Source organism: Polypterus senegalus, chromosome 13 (assembly GCF_016835505.1).
Source record: "Polypterus senegalus isolate Bchr_013 chromosome 13, ASM1683550v1, whole genome shotgun sequence".
NCBI classification, from domain to species: Eukaryota; Metazoa; Chordata; class Cladistia; order Polypteriformes; family Polypteridae; genus Polypterus; species Polypterus senegalus.
In genome coordinates this window covers 90,556,410-90,575,201 of record NC_053166.1, presented here as the reverse complement: position 1 = coordinate 90,575,201, position 18,792 = coordinate 90,556,410, and the positions used below count along the sequence as shown (strand labels likewise).

General features: G+C 37.2%; 1 long non-coding RNA gene across 1 annotated transcript in view; it reads right to left on the bottom strand.

The window, feature by feature from the left end:
- Positions 1-576: 576 nt before the first annotated feature.
- LOC120541960 overlaps positions 577-18,792 on the bottom strand; it is a 28,798-nt gene continuing 10,582 nt past the window's right edge. Inside the window, exons 2-3 of the long non-coding RNA XR_005636120.1 lie at positions 2,045-2,122; positions 577-667 (exon numbers count right to left, since the gene is read on the bottom strand). This is a non-coding gene — a long non-coding RNA (uncharacterized LOC120541960). The remainder of the gene's footprint in view (positions 668-2,044; positions 2,123-18,792) is intronic.

Genomic DNA, 18,792 nt, shown 5'->3' with positions numbered 1-18,792 from the left:
CCATCAGCCTCCCAGCAAGCTGGAAGCCAAGAACACGAGAATGTGCCATCTCCTGAATTTGAAAGTCTATCTCACCATTATTTTCAGTATATCCTTTTGGGAGTTACCCCAAATATTTAACAGCCGTTGCTGATTATATCTACATTTTCCTTAGACTTTGTGATAATTGTAATGCTTAATTCTGTCGATCACATTTTATAAGATAATAGCTCCATAAGAGGATGCAAGCTTTTCAACAACAACAACATTTATTTATATATTTATATTTTTTTCATACAAAAAGTAGCTCAAAGTGCTTAACATACTGAAGAAAAGAAAAATAAAAGACAAAATAAGAAATTAAAATAAGACAACATTAGCTAACATAGAAAAGGAGTAAGGTCCGATGGCCAGGATAGACAGAAAAAACAGAAAAAAAACTCCAGACGGCTGGAGAAAAAAATAAAAAATAAAATCTGCAGGGGTTCCAGGCCACGGGACCGCTCAGTCCCCTCTGGGCATTCTACCTAACATAAATGAAATTGTCCTCTTTGTAGTTAGGGTTCTCACGGAGTCACTTGATGTTGATGGTCATACAGACTTCTGGCTTTTAATCTATCCATCATTGTTGGAACATCACGATGCTTTGAATAGATGGTGGTGGTGCAAACCACCACTAAAAGGATACCTGAAAAGGAAACAGAAAAGAGAGTAGGGGTTAGTACAGATTTTAGAGCCACCATGAATACTTATTATAATGAGTTGGAGATATAGAGTATCAGGATTTTGATTACAGTGAAATTATGAGAAAGCCATGTTAAAATAATGTGTTTTCAGCAGTTTTTTAAAGTGCTCCACTGTATTAGCCTGGCGAATTCCTATTGGCAGGCTATTCCAGATTTTAGGTGCATAACAGCAGAAGGCTGCCTCACCTTTTGTACTGTGAATTCTAAATTGTGTGTAGTCTGAAAAGCACATAACCTTTCAGGTTAAGGAGCCCAAGAGGTACAACTGTGTGTGCATAGGGTAAAGGTGATGTCACCTTGGTGTCTATTGCAGGAAGTTTCCTTGGAAGTGGTCCCACAGGTCATAGTGGAATGCGACAACTAAGAAACTACTGCTATGACACAGATTTTAAATCAAAATTTAAAAGAACAAATTTCTAAACTACAATGCTGTGAATAAAACATTACAGCAATCAATTCTTCAAAATGAATTCATGAATTAACTTCTGTGTATTTTCCATATTTAGAGAATGACTTAATTTTTCTATGCATTTTAGCTAGAAAAGACAGATTTTAAATTGTGTTAAGGTGTGGAGGCCCTGACAGCCACCATTTCTCTCCCCTTTTTTAGGGCAAAACAGCACACTTTTGTTGTTGAACATTGTGGAAGACACTGTTTAATCATTGACAAGTTAAAATAACATCAAAATATTACCTATACACAGAAATCCAAACAATCCCAACCCCTTCAGTTTGCAGCATTCCACCAACTTCCTAAACTGAGTCAGCCTTTATTCAGTGCAGCTTCCTAATTTAACTAACTAAGCCAATCCCAGGGCTCAGGTTTCTTGCCATTACCATGATGTACAAGTACTGTGCTGCTCACAAACCTGGCTCACCCCTCAGCAGTACTTTTGAACTTGGTCAAACAACCAGTATTCTTAATATTATTAAAAACATTAACAATATCAGAAAGTTGGACATTATATATAATCTATACAGCCCTGTACAATTAGATCTCCCCCTGGAGTAAAACTGCCATCGCCCACCGAAGCCATAAAAACATTCAATGCTTTGTTAATTTTCTTCATTGTTTTTTCCATTGATAATTATGATTTTGGCCCTCAACGTGTGCCCAGTTACACTGGAAGACCATTAAAGTTTAACCTTGGCCTTGATGTCAATAAGGAGGCCAATCACCAAGGATGAACCCCACTTTCTGGTTGCTTTCTTTTGCAGTACAAAGTTTTCTGCCTATTTCAGGCCTCTTTTTCCCAGCCCATTTACTTTTAACTGTATTTTTCCTTTCACAAACATGGTAGTGCAGAGTTGTGACACACCCGTAGTCTTTCTTTAAGCCCATTAGATAAAGGAGTGATGCAGGATCAAGGTATTCTGAGGCAAAATGTCTGAAGAATCTGCAAAAGAAAGCAAGGTTAGCGTGATGTGTAAGACTGGCTGAAAGTACAGCAGGGAAAAAAAACTACATATCTGATTGAGAATATCTGCACAGGCTGCACAGGTTCTGGGTAATATTCTTAAAGGGGTATCACACACACACACATATCACACATGTACCTCGCATACTGTAGGTCCATACACAAAGATACTGATACACCAACAGAAAAATCATATTTCTTGTTTCCTTTTAAATATGCAAATTTGCACCGTTTGTGTTTTACACTTACATGTATTCAAATGTTAACTACAAATTTTTAATGTAGTGGTAAAAGTTTTCTTGAGATCTTTACCAGAAGAAGAATCTCATCTAGTATACCAGGTGAGCTTGTATACTGCCCCTAAATATGCCATCTTTACCTCAGTTACGCCCTTTCTTCTTAATGTACCAAGGTATCCCCAAAGTGACCTTTTAGGAGCACTGCATCTTTTGGGGGCTAAAGAACTTTGCACTAGGTCATCTAAGAAGGGGTCACAAAGGTATGGTTCATAAGCTGCCAAAAATATTTATACAACAGTCAATGAGTTTTAATTAGTGTTGGGGTCAAGCCTAAAATATGTTTCCCATTTACCTCTTGATAGTGTGCCCACAAAGACGTTGACTAGGGGCATACGTGTGGTTATAAAGTAAATCTTTCTTCTTCTTTATTCCATAGCTGGCGCTTGGAAAGGGGGTCGACCTCTTAGCCAATACGCTGCTGTTGGTGCCGCTGGATTCCGTGCTCTATTCACCACACTCTTCCATTGTAGTCGATCGGTTGTGACAGTTCTTGCTTCAATTGTTGTCAGTCGCTGGTTCTTTAGATCGTTCTCTACGTGTTTCAACCATGTCATCTTCGGTACTTGTTGTTGTATCCTCCAATCAGGAGGGTGTTTTCTCCATAGGAGTTTGTACGGTAGTCGATTTTCATCCACCTACAGATGTGGCCAAACCATCTTAACCGACGTTTTTGAATTTCCTCCGCGACCGGTGCCTGTTGATCGCACCTTTCTCTGATTGTCTCGTTTCGTAGGCAGTCGCAGAGTGAGACACGGAGAATCTGTCTCAAGCATCGCATTTGGAAGGCCTCGAGCTTGTTGAGGTCCGGCTTGGGCAATGTCCATGTTTCCAATCCATAAAGAAGAATTGGAAGGATCAGCATCCTATATAGGCGTATTTTGGTTTTGATCGTAATATTCGCCCGCTTCCATATGCACCACTTGAGTGAAGCGAATGCTTCCGTTGCCTGGCCGATCCGGCTGTGAACTTTAGCTGCCGAAGCTGCTTTCTTCTCCGTGACCAGTGATCCCAAGTACTTGAACTGTGGTACCTGATCGATTTGAGTTCCATCAAGGTAAACTCTGGCTTCCGATCCGTCTGTTGTAAGTACTTTGGTATTATCCACATTGATTCTCAATCCGTATGACTGTGCAATGCGGGAAATGTCATACAAAGTGTCCGTTGCTTCAGTATCCGTGTCGGCGAAAACAGCACTGTCATCGGCGAACATCAGATCGGTTAAGTAGTTTGTGTCGTCGTATCGAACTCCATGACGCCCATCGAAATGCTTTTCGCATAATTGCATTGATCACAATGTTGAAAAGAAGCGGCGAGGCAATGTATCCTTGCCGGACTTCAGTTCGAATTGGGAACTCCTCAGACATGTCATTCCGGATACGAACACTGCTGGTTGAGCCGTCGTATAATGCTTGAAGAAGAAGAATGATTTTCAGCAGCACATGTTCGATCTCTAGGGCTCTCCACAAGCTGGTCCAATCGATGCAATCGAAAGCAGATTTGAAATTGATGAAGACGATGACAGTTCATTTACCGCATCGAATTCTTGTAAATGTAACTGTTACATATAACATATAATTAACACATATAATATGCATCGAAGTATCAGCTGTCACAAAACATTAATTACTAGTAAGGAAACCGATGACAAATTGTTAATAGAATGGATGTTATTTGATCAAAAATTTACTTCTTTTTGAGACTCTTAACACAGATCTACAGCAACAACAATAGGGGAAAGCTCCAACAATGTCATATTCCTAGTGAGAGCAGAGAGGGACCACACCATACACAAGTATGCTCTAAAATCAACAGGACTTGCAGCATCTGTTAATACTTGTACACACTAGTGTGATTTAGTGTCCTGCATCTAAACTGTAGCTCCACTGAAGCCCTTAAAAATTGTGTTACATCCTAAAATCTTCCCTTAGCTGTCTGCTTATCCTAATTTTGTGATATTGGTTTTTAAACTTTGTGCTAAACTCATGTATTCTATTAAAAATTCTCTCCATAATGATAAGTTTCAAGCTAAGAGCAGCCTCACTGAGTGACTGGATTTCTTTCAAAAGGGTAGATGACATAGACCAACTATGGTGTTTATCTCAATGTTCAAATCTGACATACAGTGGTGGGTCTTATGCTACTGGCATCATGAATTCTTCCACATCCTCATGCACTTTCCAACATCATTCCACACAAATTGGAATTTGTTTTTACTGTACCATCTGTGATATCATTAACAGACTTCCCTTGGAGAAGAATAAATGTTGAATACAGGTGCCATCATAAAATTAGAATATCATGACAAAGCTGATTTATTTCAGTAATTCCATACAAAAAGTGAAACTTGTATATTAGATTCATTCATTACACACAGACTGATGTATTTCAAATGTTTATTTCTTTTAATTTTGATGATTATAACTGACAACTAATGAAAGTCCCAAATTCAGTATCTCGGAAAATTAGAATATTGTGAAAAGGTTCAATATTGAAGACACCTGGTGCCACACTCTCATCAGCTAATTAACTCAAAACACCTGCAAAAGCCTTTAAATGGTCTCTCAGTCTAGTTCTGTAGGCTACACAATCATGGGGAAGACTGCTGACTTGACAGTTGTCCAAAAGACGACCATTGACACCTTGCACAAGGAGGGCAAGACACAAAAGGTCATTGCTAAAGAGGCTGGCTGTTCACAGAGCTCTGTGTCCAAGCACATTAATAGAGAGGCGAAGGGAAGGACAAAATGTGGTAGAAAAAAGTGTACAAGCAATAGGGATAACCTCACCCTGGAGAGGATTGTGAAACAAAACCCATTCAAAACTGTGGGGGAGATTCACAAAGAGTGGACTGCAGCTGGAGTCAGTGCTTCAAGAACCACCATGCACAGACGTATGCAAGACATGGGTTTCAGCTGTCGCATTCCTTGTGTCAAGCCACTCTTGAACAAGAGACAGCGTCAGAAGCGTCTTGCCTGGGCTAAAGACAAAACTGCTGCTGAGTGGTCTGATGAAAGTAAATTTTGCATTTCCTTTGGAAATCAAGGTCCCAGAGTCTGGAGGAAGAGAGGAGAGGCACAGAATCCACGTTGCTTGAGGTCCAGGGTAAAGTTTCCACAGTCAGTGATGGTTTGGGGTGCCATGTCATCTGCTGGTGTTGGTCCATTGTGTTTTCTGAGGTCCAAGGTCAACGCTGCCATCTACCAGGAAGTTTTAGAGCACTTCATGCTTCCTGCTGCTGATGAACTTTATGGAGATGTAGATTTCATTTTCCAACAGGACCTGGCACCTGCACAAAGTGCCAAAACTACCAGTACCTGGTTTAAGGACCATGGTATCCCTGTTCTTGATTGGCCAGCAAACTCGCATGACCTTAACCCCTTAGAAAATCTATGAGGTATTGTGAAGAGGAAGATGCAATACGCCAGACCCAACAATTCAGAAGAGCTGAAGGCCACTATCAGAGCAACATGGGCTCTCATAACACCTGAGCAGTGCCACAGACTGATTGACTCCATGCCACGCCGCATTGCTGCAGTAATCCAGGCCAAAGGAGCCCCAACTAAATATTGAGTGCTGTAGATGCTCATACTTTTCATGTTCATACCTTTCAGTTGGCCAACATTTCTAAAAATCCTTTTTTTGCATTGGTCTTAATTGATATTCTAATTTTCCAAGATACTGAATTTGGGACTTTTATTAGTTGTCAGTTATAATCATCAAAATTAAAAGAAATAAACATTTGAAATACATCAGTATGTGTGTAATGAATGAATCTAATATACAAGTTTCCCTTTTTGAATGGAATTACTGAAATAAATCAACTTTGTCATGATATTCTAATTTTATGACCGGCATCTGTAATCCTAAGTTTGCCCAGCTCTTTCTTAGGAACCACTCCAAGTAAAGGGTTTATTAGGCCTTTAGTTGAAATTTTAAGGAATGATTCCAACATTCTGCCTAATTTTATCTATCCGATTTCTCTTGCAATATCTGGAGAAACGCCTTTGCTGATCTGAGGTTCCTAGGTTGTACACTTTGATTAATTACCTCTTTTACTGGAATCTGGAAATGCCAAGTAAATCCTTTAATTAAGATTTTCTCCTGTAGGATAAGAATCAGTTCACATAAGATTGTATATTATTATGACCCATAAATTCCAAAAATAATTATTTTTAGGTGTGTTGACATACCATGTAATGCCTAGTGTGCAAGGGAGGGAGAAGGTGAAATGAGGTGGGTCATGGCACACAAGTGAGGGAATCACAGTAGGATTGGTGCTGCTGGGCTTAATGATTTGTCATTTTGATTTTTTTACACAGTGTTTCCTGTAAAGTATAATGATGGCTGTCTAGATGCAGGCAAGTGGACAGAAACAAAGAAAACACAATAACTGATCATCCTACGTCTTTAACCCATGGACTCTTCCCCTGCTCCTGGAGTCTAATTTTCACAGATTTTTTTTTTAAAGCGAAAACAGTCCAAACACTCAACCCTGAGGGACATCATATTTAACTTTAGAAGGAAAGGAGGGCATACTATTATCATGCTTCTGTACAGGGTGGTCCAGATCTACTTCTGCAGATCCAGATTGTCTGGATGACTTTGATTTATGCGGGGACGATTCCAGTTCAGTGCAAAGAAGATTATTCATGTCGTCAGTTCGCACACTTCTCGATAGTCCGGGATTTTTTGGGTGATTTTCTATGTAAAAAACTTAATAAGCTATAGCGTAATGAAATTTGCATAATTAGATCTGGACCACCCTATACATACTGAAATCAATATAATGTATGGTTAATGGAATGAAATTCTGCCCTTAAATCTAAAAACATAATATCAAGTGTTTCCTTCATCAGGTGACATTAAAGTACCAACACACATTAATGCTGTGTGTTTACTACGACCACGGTGAACTGATGTCTTTCAAATAAGTTTCAATACGTGGGGCTGAAAGTGTATACTAACTACTTTTACAAATGTTAAAAAGGTAAATATGCAACAATGGATGAAAAGTTGCAACTTTAAATTAGGTAATGCCAAAAGATTTATAACAAATAAATACATGGTTTCTAAAGATTTAAAGAAGCATTACTGGAAATGTCAGTTATTTCTTTACAAACATGGTATATATGCAAAATTGTGTTCTGTAAACAATTAAAAAAAGTAAAACATATATGCTTTCAATGTAATTTATGGGGCACCTAGGAAAAGCTTGAAAACTTACCAGATATGTCTATATTTCAAGCCCAGATAGTTGCTGAGTACTGATTCATGCCTATGATTACACACACATTGTAGAATAGCTTAAATATGTCATCTGTGAACAAAAAACACTAGTATTATAAAATGCAGCTGTTTTAAAAGAAGACCAGCTGTTCATGATAACTCAGCACTCAATCTTCCTGCACAACAACCATTCACCCTCTTTCCTTTTGAAAGACCAAATCATAGCAAATGTTTTGTGCGACATGGCTGATTTTGTTTTGATTTACTACGTTATTTAAATGAGAACTAACACAAGCAAAAAAAGAAAATGAATCATTGCCATGAGAAAAATAGTACCACGGATTTGAATCAAAATGGCAGATCTCTTTTGTTGTCGCAAATGTGTTGGAAAAACAGAGGGCATGGATCAGTACTTGACAACTGTCTTCTAAAACATTTCCTATATGCCCCGTATTCTCCATTGTAAAGCACCAGTGCAAGCAAGATATTTTTTTTAAATGTATAGGAAGGGCTTAACAATTGAACAAAATTTCATATTGCAAATGCATATATACTGTATCATGTTTGTGAAGAAATAATTTTGACTTGAAAATACCAAAGTTATTCTTTAATATTTATTAATGACTTGTTAATGAAATATTAAGTATTACCAGTATATGAATTACCATTTGATGACATTTATAACAATTTGCATGTACTGTACATTAACTAACAAATTACTAAACATTTATATACAATATGTCTGTTAATGAAAGTTTTATTATAAAGTGTTAATTGGCACTTTCTTTGCATTAGGAACTGTACCACTCAATAAGTGTTTTTAATGAATGGTAACAAGCTTCATTTTACACATTGAACTCATGATTTCCCATTCTGTTAAACATCTAAAATTACAAAGGTGGTGTGCATATTTAATTATTAAAGAAGTACATATGGTGCAGCTTATGATGATGTCTCACCTTTCACGCGGCAGTTTAGTTGTTTCTTGTTGTGTCTTGAATCACCGCTGCATAGCTCACCCCAAATTACAATTTATAGACACTAATCAAAAGCAGCCTGCCAATTTAGTATTAAGTTTGCACAAGTCATACAGTGACTTCAGTAAAAGGCACAACATCACTAAAGGCTCATTCATCCTTCCGTTTTCTAAGATACATTGAAATAGCCAGTTAAGATAATCTTCATGTGAAATCTTCTGCTTTTATTTTTGTTCACCTGAAGACTCGAAGTTTAACATTTAATCATAATAATTTCATACTCTAATGTCATAATTCATTAAACACACAAAAATAATAGACCAGATTAGATGTTTTGTGGAGTGCAAGGTGTCCTTTCTATGTATGCATTTTTATTGGAAAAACTAGGGATGCATTAATCATGTTTTAGGGGTTATAGTGACCACTGTTTCCATGTCAATTTAATTGGATACTTTTTTCTTCACTTTGTTTTTCTCACTAAGCTTCTTCTCCCATGTTAAAGTGTTATCCTTTCAAATAAAAAAAAAAACTGGACACAAGGTGTTAAATGTTATATGTTTTAATTAATATGAAATACTGAATATTTAATTTTAATAAATCCTTTAAAACATTTTTACATTAATAAAGGTACACAAATAATTTACTCATAATAAATAATATACATCTGACATATAGAGATGTAGCCAAGAAAAATGGAAGGTATGCATCTACTGTGATTAGTTAGCAAAAATGACCAACAGGTGACACATGTGAGTAGGTATATCACCATACCAGAATTTTTGCAAGTTTCAAAATGCCTGTTTCTTATGCAGATGTTATTTTGCATTTGTAACATGCTTTCTGTGATGAGATAGCAGGTAAGGTTTCCTTATAATGGCTCTTTCATGAAGGCCATGTCTTGTAAATAATGCTGCACATTTGATCAGTGCACAACCACTCTCATCAGAGGTAAAAGTATGTGGGTGTGGCTAAAGCCTGGGCATGGCAAGATGTCCTTGTGGCACCAACCCCAGTTCATCCTTGAAATCGGGGGGTTTGAGAAAGAACATGGAGACTATCTTGTGTAATGAAAAGATCAGAACACAGGCAGGTGTTAGTGTATGCTTTAATTGGCCATCATCTCAAGTATGATGAAAAATGAACTGCTGATTGTAGATATCATAATACCAGCAGTGTTATGGAGGTGTTTCCAGAGTTGAACTAGTTTCAGCACCACAGAGAAGACTTCAATTCCCAGCAGTCAGCAGGAGTGCTCAGGGCAGACAGGAAGGGACACTTACTTTAAATTGAGTTGCCATTCATAGGGAAACAGTAAGAGCGGAGCTTTATGGTTTTTGACAGACATCGTTTAAGATAGGTGGATTGCCTGATAATCTAGAATCTGCTGAATCAATACAGAGGGACTTGGACAATATACAGGCTTGGGCAGATTTGTGGCGAATGAAGTTTAATGTAAGTAAATGTAAAGCACTACATGTAGGAAGTAAAAATATTAGGTTTAAATATACAATAGGAGGTTTGAAAAGTGAAAGTTCAATTTATTAGAAGGATTTAGGAGATGTAGTGGACTCAACAATGTTAACTGCCAGATAGTATTCAGAAGCCATTAATAAAGCCAATAGAATGTTAGGTTAGTGTGCAAAGTACAAATTCAAGGATGCACTGGTTAGATCTCACTTCAAGTACTATGTACAGTTTTGACCTCCCGGCTACAAATAGGATATTGCAGCTGGAGAAAGTCAAGTTATATAACGTTCATAAAAACTCAAAGTCAATAAAAGCCAGAGCTAATTTACGCTGCAAGGCAATAGTCATTCCAAGACAATCAGCTAGGTATCATGAATTTCTGCTTCACTGACAACTTATCTCTCAAAATGAGCCACATATGTTTGGGTAAAATAAAAATAAATAAACAAGTTAAATAGTTAATCAACAGCCATGTTCTGTTTCATAAACACAACCATAATCTGTCAGAAGTTAGATTCCTCTCATAGTTTAATTCAATAGTAAATAACATAAAGGCTGCAATTAAACTGCTATCTCCTTGCTGTTAACCAAGAATTGGCCAATTTGAAAACTGGATGGACAGATAATTGTATTCTTCATTGACGTTATCCAAACTAAGTATTACTTCAGATCAACACTGACAGAAGTTAAATTTTAGAGAACTGTCTCCTTGTGTCACTATTTATCTACTTCATCACTTTTATGAACTTTAAACAATGCTTCCCTAAAATAAGCTGCTGATATGATATCTTTAGACGAAGTCAAGCCTAATATGCATTGAGGTTTTGAAATGATTTGTTCCACGGCAAGTCTCAGGAAGTGTATTGTGTGCATCACAGTGCTTGATTTGGCCTTAAAGAGAATGGGCCAGCTGTCTCAAGGCATGTTTAGTATCAAGGTCAGGATGGTAATCAGATGCCAGCTCACTATTCCAGGAGCTATTATTTGCTGGGACACTTGTCCATGCTCCATAACTAAACAAGCAACAGTGGCCTTGGCTTCCTAAATAGAAAATAGAGAACATTAGGCCTTAAAATAGACTGAATTGCTCAAGTTCATGACAGGAAAAAAATATCCCACCTTTTCTAATGCAAATCAAACAGAAGTGCTTTTTTGACCTGCTGCACATTGCATATGTGAAATGTGATTCAGTGAGACGTGGGCCATAGAATCAAGCAAGGACTCAAGAATTCTCATGGGGAATAACAAGCAATCTCTATGGGTAAATGATGAATATTTTTTATATGTTACTTACCCATTGTAGTTTGAAGTGATGGCAAAGAAAAAAAAACATAATCTCATGATTTAACTGAGAAAAGAGACAATCAAGTTTCTGATAGAATAGCTGTATATGGGAACCAAAACTGGACAACAACAAAAAGTAATAAAGCATCCAATAAAAATTTAAGGTTACTTGTTTTTATATTCAGTTATTCACTTGTATGCTTACAATGTGCAAAATGCAGGTATTCCAGAAAATCAGATCAATGAACAAACAGGAAGCACATTCACAGAAGATCCCTTCTCCCCCTTATTCATTAGTCACACATTTTGTCTTCAGGAGAAAGGTTCAATCCTGTTTGCACATTATCATCAGGCAGAAAACAAAAAAAAAAACAAAACAAAAAAGGAACAAGTAAGCTGCACCTTCATGTTAGTTGTCAATGCCTTTGTGCAACAGTAATACTTGTGAAAAAAAATACTTTAGAGTAGCATAAACATCAATATGAGAATCATTCAACTCAAAAGTGTGCATCTGGGAAAGTGCATTGAAAAGCACCATTACACCAGGAGTCTGCAATCATTATAACCATATATGCATTAACCATGACAGAACACTTGACTCCACAGCAAAAACACATGTGAGTAAAAGGACAACATATAAAGTCCTCAAGAAAACAGGGTTGTGAACCAGGGACCAAGCATTTTAAGTCATCATTTCACTCTGCAACTCTTACCGCATAGAGATAAAAAATAATTTTATATTTTTAAGTTAAAATATTCCAACACAAATAGAAGGCTGATCAGAAATGTTACACGCCCTATTTTATGTCCAGTTCTCTACCCACTTTTGCTGATTATAATTGTGGGAAGGAGTTTACATCAAATTGCATCTGCTCAACTGTTAGTAGACTAAAGTTTGCAAAATTGGCCTAACAAAGATGAGAAATTACAAAATAATTTTAAGCAGCAAAAAACAAACCGTAGAAAGCCTTGTGTATTCACATTTTTATCAGAGAAAAAAAAATAATAGTTACCACCTTGTTTATAAAACTATAATTATTTGTGCAACAGTGTGAAATGCTTTTGCTTCAATCAATGCTAGAAATTATTCTTTACAGCCATCCTTATACCTTGAGTATGTGCATACTTACCATCTAATGCAAATCAAACAGAAGTGCTTTTTTGACTTGCTGCACATTGCATATGTGAAATGTGATTCAGTGAGACGTGGGCCATAGAATCAAGCAGGGACTCAAGAACTCTCATGGGGAGTAATAAGCAATCTCCACAGATAAATGATATATACTTTTTATATGTTACTTACCCATTAATATTACAATATTATACCTTGAGTATCTGCATACTTACCATCCACAAGAAGACTCTCACTTCATTACCTTAATTATCACATCAAAGATGTTAGTTAAATTCCCACCATTCAAATCACTATTTGACTTTAAACATACTCTATCAAAAAAAGAAAACAAACTGTAAAACAACTGTGCACAATGATCTAAAAAGTTTCCCTGGATAAAGGCATCATCTGAATGCTATTATCCTTAATAGTAAAAACATTGATCACTCCTCAATATATCAAAAATAGTAAGACACGTGGCACAGTGGTTAACATTGCTACCTGACTGATCCTGCAACCTACTTATACGTTTTTGTCTTTATCAAGGTTGCATTTTCTCCCTGTGCCTGCAGGAGATGTTATAGTGATACTCTGTTTGCTTTCCCACATCCCACATGCACGCATGTTAGGTCAACTTGGTGACTCTAAATTGTACCCATGTGAGTGCCTGAATGTACATAACAGAGATGCTTACATTGTGAATGGTTTTAGCATCCCATGAACCTGAAATGATATGGAGAGGTTTGAGAAATGTTAAATTATAATTAATGAGATAAGATTAATACAGAATATTTTAAAAATGTATATCTGTTTAATTAAACAATATATGTTAATCAGAGTTTATGGGTTTTGGTATTACTAAAGCTATGTGTGCACAGTTTTGTACTTTCCTGATATTAGTATTTATTTGCAAATATGTGCAAGCATTCCAAACCTGTTATCGGTATAGACGGCTACATAACAATAAACATAATTTTATAAATTCTTTAATAAATAATGGCTACTCATCATGACCATATTTTGTGTAGAGCCAAGGTTTAAATCTTTACTGTCACAGCAATGATAAAAGTACACGATTAGTTAAAGCACAGTCAGTGAAGTGTTTTTGTTGCCTAAACATCACATTTTGCTCAACTTTATGGGTGCAAACATTTCATTATAGATGTTACTACAAGAAGAGTAGAGTCTGGAGAGTTTCCCTAGTGCTTCTGACTTCTGATCTTTGATGACAAAAAATCATCAAGATGCTGGGTGAGGCATTCCCAATATCAATGTGGCAAATTCTTTTTTTCCCTCATAAATATAATAAGGAGGTCTTATCAAACAGAAAGAATGGTACAATATTAGCATTAGACTTCCTGCTGAACCAGGAACTTTAGCTTCATACCATTTTTCAAGAGATGCTGCCCTAGTGGGAATTTAATCCAGTGATTCTCGTATTAAGCCTTTCTAGACTCTATCCAAAACCTTTGCAGACTAATCTCATTAAATCTTAAACTCTTGAAGCAGCATCATCTCTTTGGTGACTGACTAGCCTTGTTATTGTAATTATAAAGTCTGACTCATACAAAAGTTATATGCCTTGTATTCCCTAATCCTGAGATTGCTCTATTGATAGAAAGTGTTTCACTTTTCTGTAACTGGCGTGGCTCTACTGGTATGCTCAGGATGTTTTTACTTGCCAACTAGTGTAAACTACAAGAAAACTAAATAAAGAAATACATCAGACATGAATACTAGACCTAAGAAGGGTTGTCCCAGGTTTAATATTTATGTTAATTAGGCTTGCCACACTCACAAGAGTTGCTTTATGATAACTGAAGCCTCATAAAATGCAGATGCCTCTGTGTTCTTAAAAGGGCCAGTCTGAGATGATAGGTCATATATGTGTAATTTCCTGACAAACAAATTACCTCTCTTAGAAAAATAAACTGTTCATGAGAGGCTGACATCGAGCTAATCATGCTGTTTAGGTGGCAGCAAGTGAATTCAGTCAGCAACAAATTCAGGTCTAACTGGCAATAACATACAAATATCAGAGAATCAAATCCATCAGCTTTGTTAGCAAAGTTTTGTATATGAGTTTCCTCATATGGAGCATGCTTTTAGGTTTTCTGGTAACATTCATTTGTAGAATTCTATGAGTGGAATGGATGAATTATTGTTTTTGTCTTACAAGACTGTTTGAAAGAGTTGTATGTTTTTAAAAAATTCTTTTTCTCCCCCTCTAAAGTTAGTATATTCTGCCCTCTGATTTATCAACCAAATGTGACTTGTTACCTAAAACTCTTAATGGGAAGAAAAGAGAGGTGGCACTTCCCAGGTTTCACTTCCAGAACATGTTTTTTAGGTTGTCTGTTTTCCAGATTGGGTAAAAACATAATTCTGAACATTGTTACAAAAAAAAACAAACTCCTCTTATTATGACACCATCATTAAACCTATCTAAAGAGTGGTAAAAGAGGAAGGTAGGGCATATTTGTGCATAAATTATACTCTACTAACTACTTGGGTACAAATAGGAAGCTTGTTAAGTATATGGTTGTTGTGGTCTAAAAGACCGATCTAAACATTTTATCATTTGACAACTATTTTTAAATGACAATGATTATTTTCAAAATGATCTATCCAAAATGAAATCTTCAAACAAATTTAATAAAACAATCCCAATCTAACCTGAGAAATTTCTTTCAGAATTAACAAGAAAGTGTAGTTCTATGTACCTCTAAAACTTTGTTATAAAATATCTGCCATGATACCACTTGCCTGTGGTGGACTGGCATCCTGCCCGGGGGTTTGTTTCCTGCCTTGCATCCTGTTTTGGCTGGGATTGGCTCCAGCAGACCCCTGTGACCCTGTAATTAGGATATAGTGGGTTGGATAATGGACGGATGGATGGATACCACTTGCTGAAAATGCTTGCATAGTAAAAGTGAGATCTAGGGTACTTAAATCTCAGTGTGTAATTGGTACAATGCAACCGAAACACAAAATATATACTGAAAAGCCACATTAAAACAACCTTCCTATTATTATGTTGGTCCACTTCATTCTGATAAAACAGCTCTGATCACTCAAGGCATGGACTCAACAAGACCTACTGTATTGAATGTGTCCTGTGGTATCTGCCACCAAAACGTTAGCAGCAGATTTTTTATGTCCTGTAAGTTGAGACGAGGGGCCTTCATGAATTGGATTTGTTTCTCCTGCTCATCCCACTGATGCATGATCAAACTGAGATCTGAGAAATTTGGATGCCAAGTCAACCCCTTGAACACTTCTGTCATGCTCCTCAAACCATTCCTGTCCTGCTGAAAAAGGCCACTGCCACCAGGAATGCGGTGGCCATGAAGGGGCATATGTGGTCTGCAACAATCTTTAGGTAGGTTGTACATGTCAAAATAACATTCACATAATTGCCAGAACCCAAGGTGTCCTAGCAGAATGCTGCCAAGAGCATTACACTGTCTATGGCAATTTATCTTTTTCCCCTTAGTGTATCCTGCTGCTATCACTTTCTCTGGCAAACAACAAACATGTACCCAGCCATCCACATTATCTGAAAGAAGGCACTTAGGGGGGTGGATGGGGGTCAGCATGGACACTCTTACTAGTCTGTGGGAATGCAGCCCCATAGGCAGCAAGCTGTGATGCACAATGTGTTCAGGTCCTTACACTTACACATTTTTCTTGCTTCTAACATATCACCTTCAATAACTGACTTCACTTGCTGGCTAATATTTCCCATCACTTGACAGGCATCATTGTAACAAGATAATCAAACGTATTCACTTCACCTGCCAGTGATTTTAAAGTTGTGGCTAATCATTGTAAACAGATAAATAATAAAAATGACATAATCCTACTAAATAGTATATATTATCTAAAACAAACATTAAAGATCATTAGATGTAACAATAACTTTATTTATTGCATTTAATAAGCCAATAAAGGAGCCATATAAAATTAAAATGGCACCGGTGGAGATATTAATGAGGATTTCAACTACACTGCTTTTATTTAGGCTCACCGTCTTTTATTTATCCCATCTTCCAGCAAATAAAGCCACTTGCCTAAAATGATAACAAAAGAAATTCTTCAACTTCCTCATCAGAGGGGCTGTTTTCTATGGCAAAATGACTTTCCTATAGGTAGGATTGAGGTTTATTTGGTTTAGTAGTAATTATGCATACTCTGTGTTGTCAATCTTTACTTGTTTTCTCTTATGATAATTATTTGCCCATGTCAACTGAAATTATATCAATGCAAACTTTAAAGAATTATTGTATTATTTTAGCTGAAAAATGATAATACTTAAACTTCAGTGGATCATTTTAGTGGAAAATTGTTCAGCACATGTTTATTCAATATAGGCTTCCTATTGTGTTTTTTAAAGGAATGTACATAGTAAATGTAAGGCATTCTTTCAGTTGTGTCTTTTTTCGTGGACTATTTATTTGTGACCTCTATGGAAACATTTTGCTTAATCATCATATTCATCATCAACATTTGAGTTACATGTACATTACACATATTAACCTAATGTATTTCTTATACTCCCACTAAAATAATTGATATTAAATTGAGGTGGAATTTTTATACCAGCTCATTCGGCCTTTGCTTGCAATGCCAAACAAGACAACTATCTTGTCTTGTTTTTGCACTTCATGTAATGCAGTTATAACCACCATGTGACCATGTATTATTTTTCTGTGATATGTATTTAGATTTACCAAAGGCTATTAGAGACATTGCAAAATTGTTAATGTTTAGTGATAGTTACTCCTCAAACGAAATACAAGCTTTAACCATATTAGATGGTTAATTTAAATGACGTCCCAAGCAATTTTTTAATTTGTTACTAGTCATAAACAACCATGAGGTTTAGATTTCAAAAATGTATATATAGTATAGAAACATGAACTGTATTTCTTCAGGTAATAATATTAGTAACATAAGGTCAAACACTAACCCAGTCACAGGGAATGCACAAACCAGTGTGTTTCTCCGTGCCGGTCCAAAGCCCGGATAAATGGGGAGGGTTATGTCAGGAAGAGCATCCAGTATAAAATTTTGCCAGATCAATATGAGGACAAGGATACAAATTTCCATACCGGATCGGTCAAGACCCAGGATAACAACGACCATCACCAGTACTGTTAGCCAACAGGGTGCTGGCAGAAATTGAGGGAAGAAGGAGAAGAAGAGGGGGGAGACGTGTCCAGAGGCAGAAGGACAGGAGGAAGGTAAAGAGAGTGGAACTGAGGGTAGGAACTTTGAATGTTGGCAGTATGATTGGTAAGGAAAGAGAGTAAGCCAATATGATGGGGAGAAGGAAGGTTGATATATTGTGCATGCAAGAGACTAAATGGAAGGGGAGTAAGGCCAGGTGGGTGTTCAATGGATGAGAAAGAAGATTTCTGGAGTGAGTTGGATGAGGTGATGGACAGTGTACAGAAGGGACAGAAAGTGGTGATTGAAGCAGATTTCAATGGACATGTTGGTGAAGGGAACATAGGAGATGAGGAGGTGATGGGTAGGTATGGTGTCAAGGAGAGGAATGAAGAAGGTCAGAGGATAGTGGATTCTGCAAAAAGGATAGGCATGCCTGTGGTCAATATGTATTTTAAGAAGAGGGAGGAACATAGGTTGATGTACAAGAGTGAAGGAAGATGCACAGAGGTAGAATATATCCTATGCAGAAGAGTCAATCTGAAGAAGATTAAAGACTGCAAAGTGGTGGCAGGGGAAAGTGTAGTTAGGCAGCATAGGATGGTCATCTATAGGATGATGTTGGAGATCAAGAATGAGTTTAGGGAGGAGATAAGACAGGCACAGAGTGGCAGTGAAGAGTTGTCAGACACCTGGGCAACTGCAGCAGAAGTAGTAGTAAGAGTGACAGCAAGAAGGGTGCTCGGTGTGACATCTGGACAGAGGAAGGAGGAAAAGGAAACCTGGTGGTGGAATGGAGAAGTACAGGAGAGTATACAGAGGAAGATGATGGTGAAGAAGAAGTGGGATAGTCAGAGAGATGCAGAAAGTAGACAAGAGTACAAGGAGATAAGGCGCAAGGTGAAGAAAGAGATGGCAAAAGCTAAAGAAAAGGCATATGATATGTTGTATGAGAGGCTGGACAGTAAGGATGGAGAAAGGGACCTGTACCAATTGGCTAGACAGAGGGACCGAGCTGGGAAAGATGTGCAGCAGATTAGGGTGATAAAGGATAAAGATGGAAACATACAAGTGAGGAGGGTGTGTTGACCAGATGGAAAGAGTACTCGG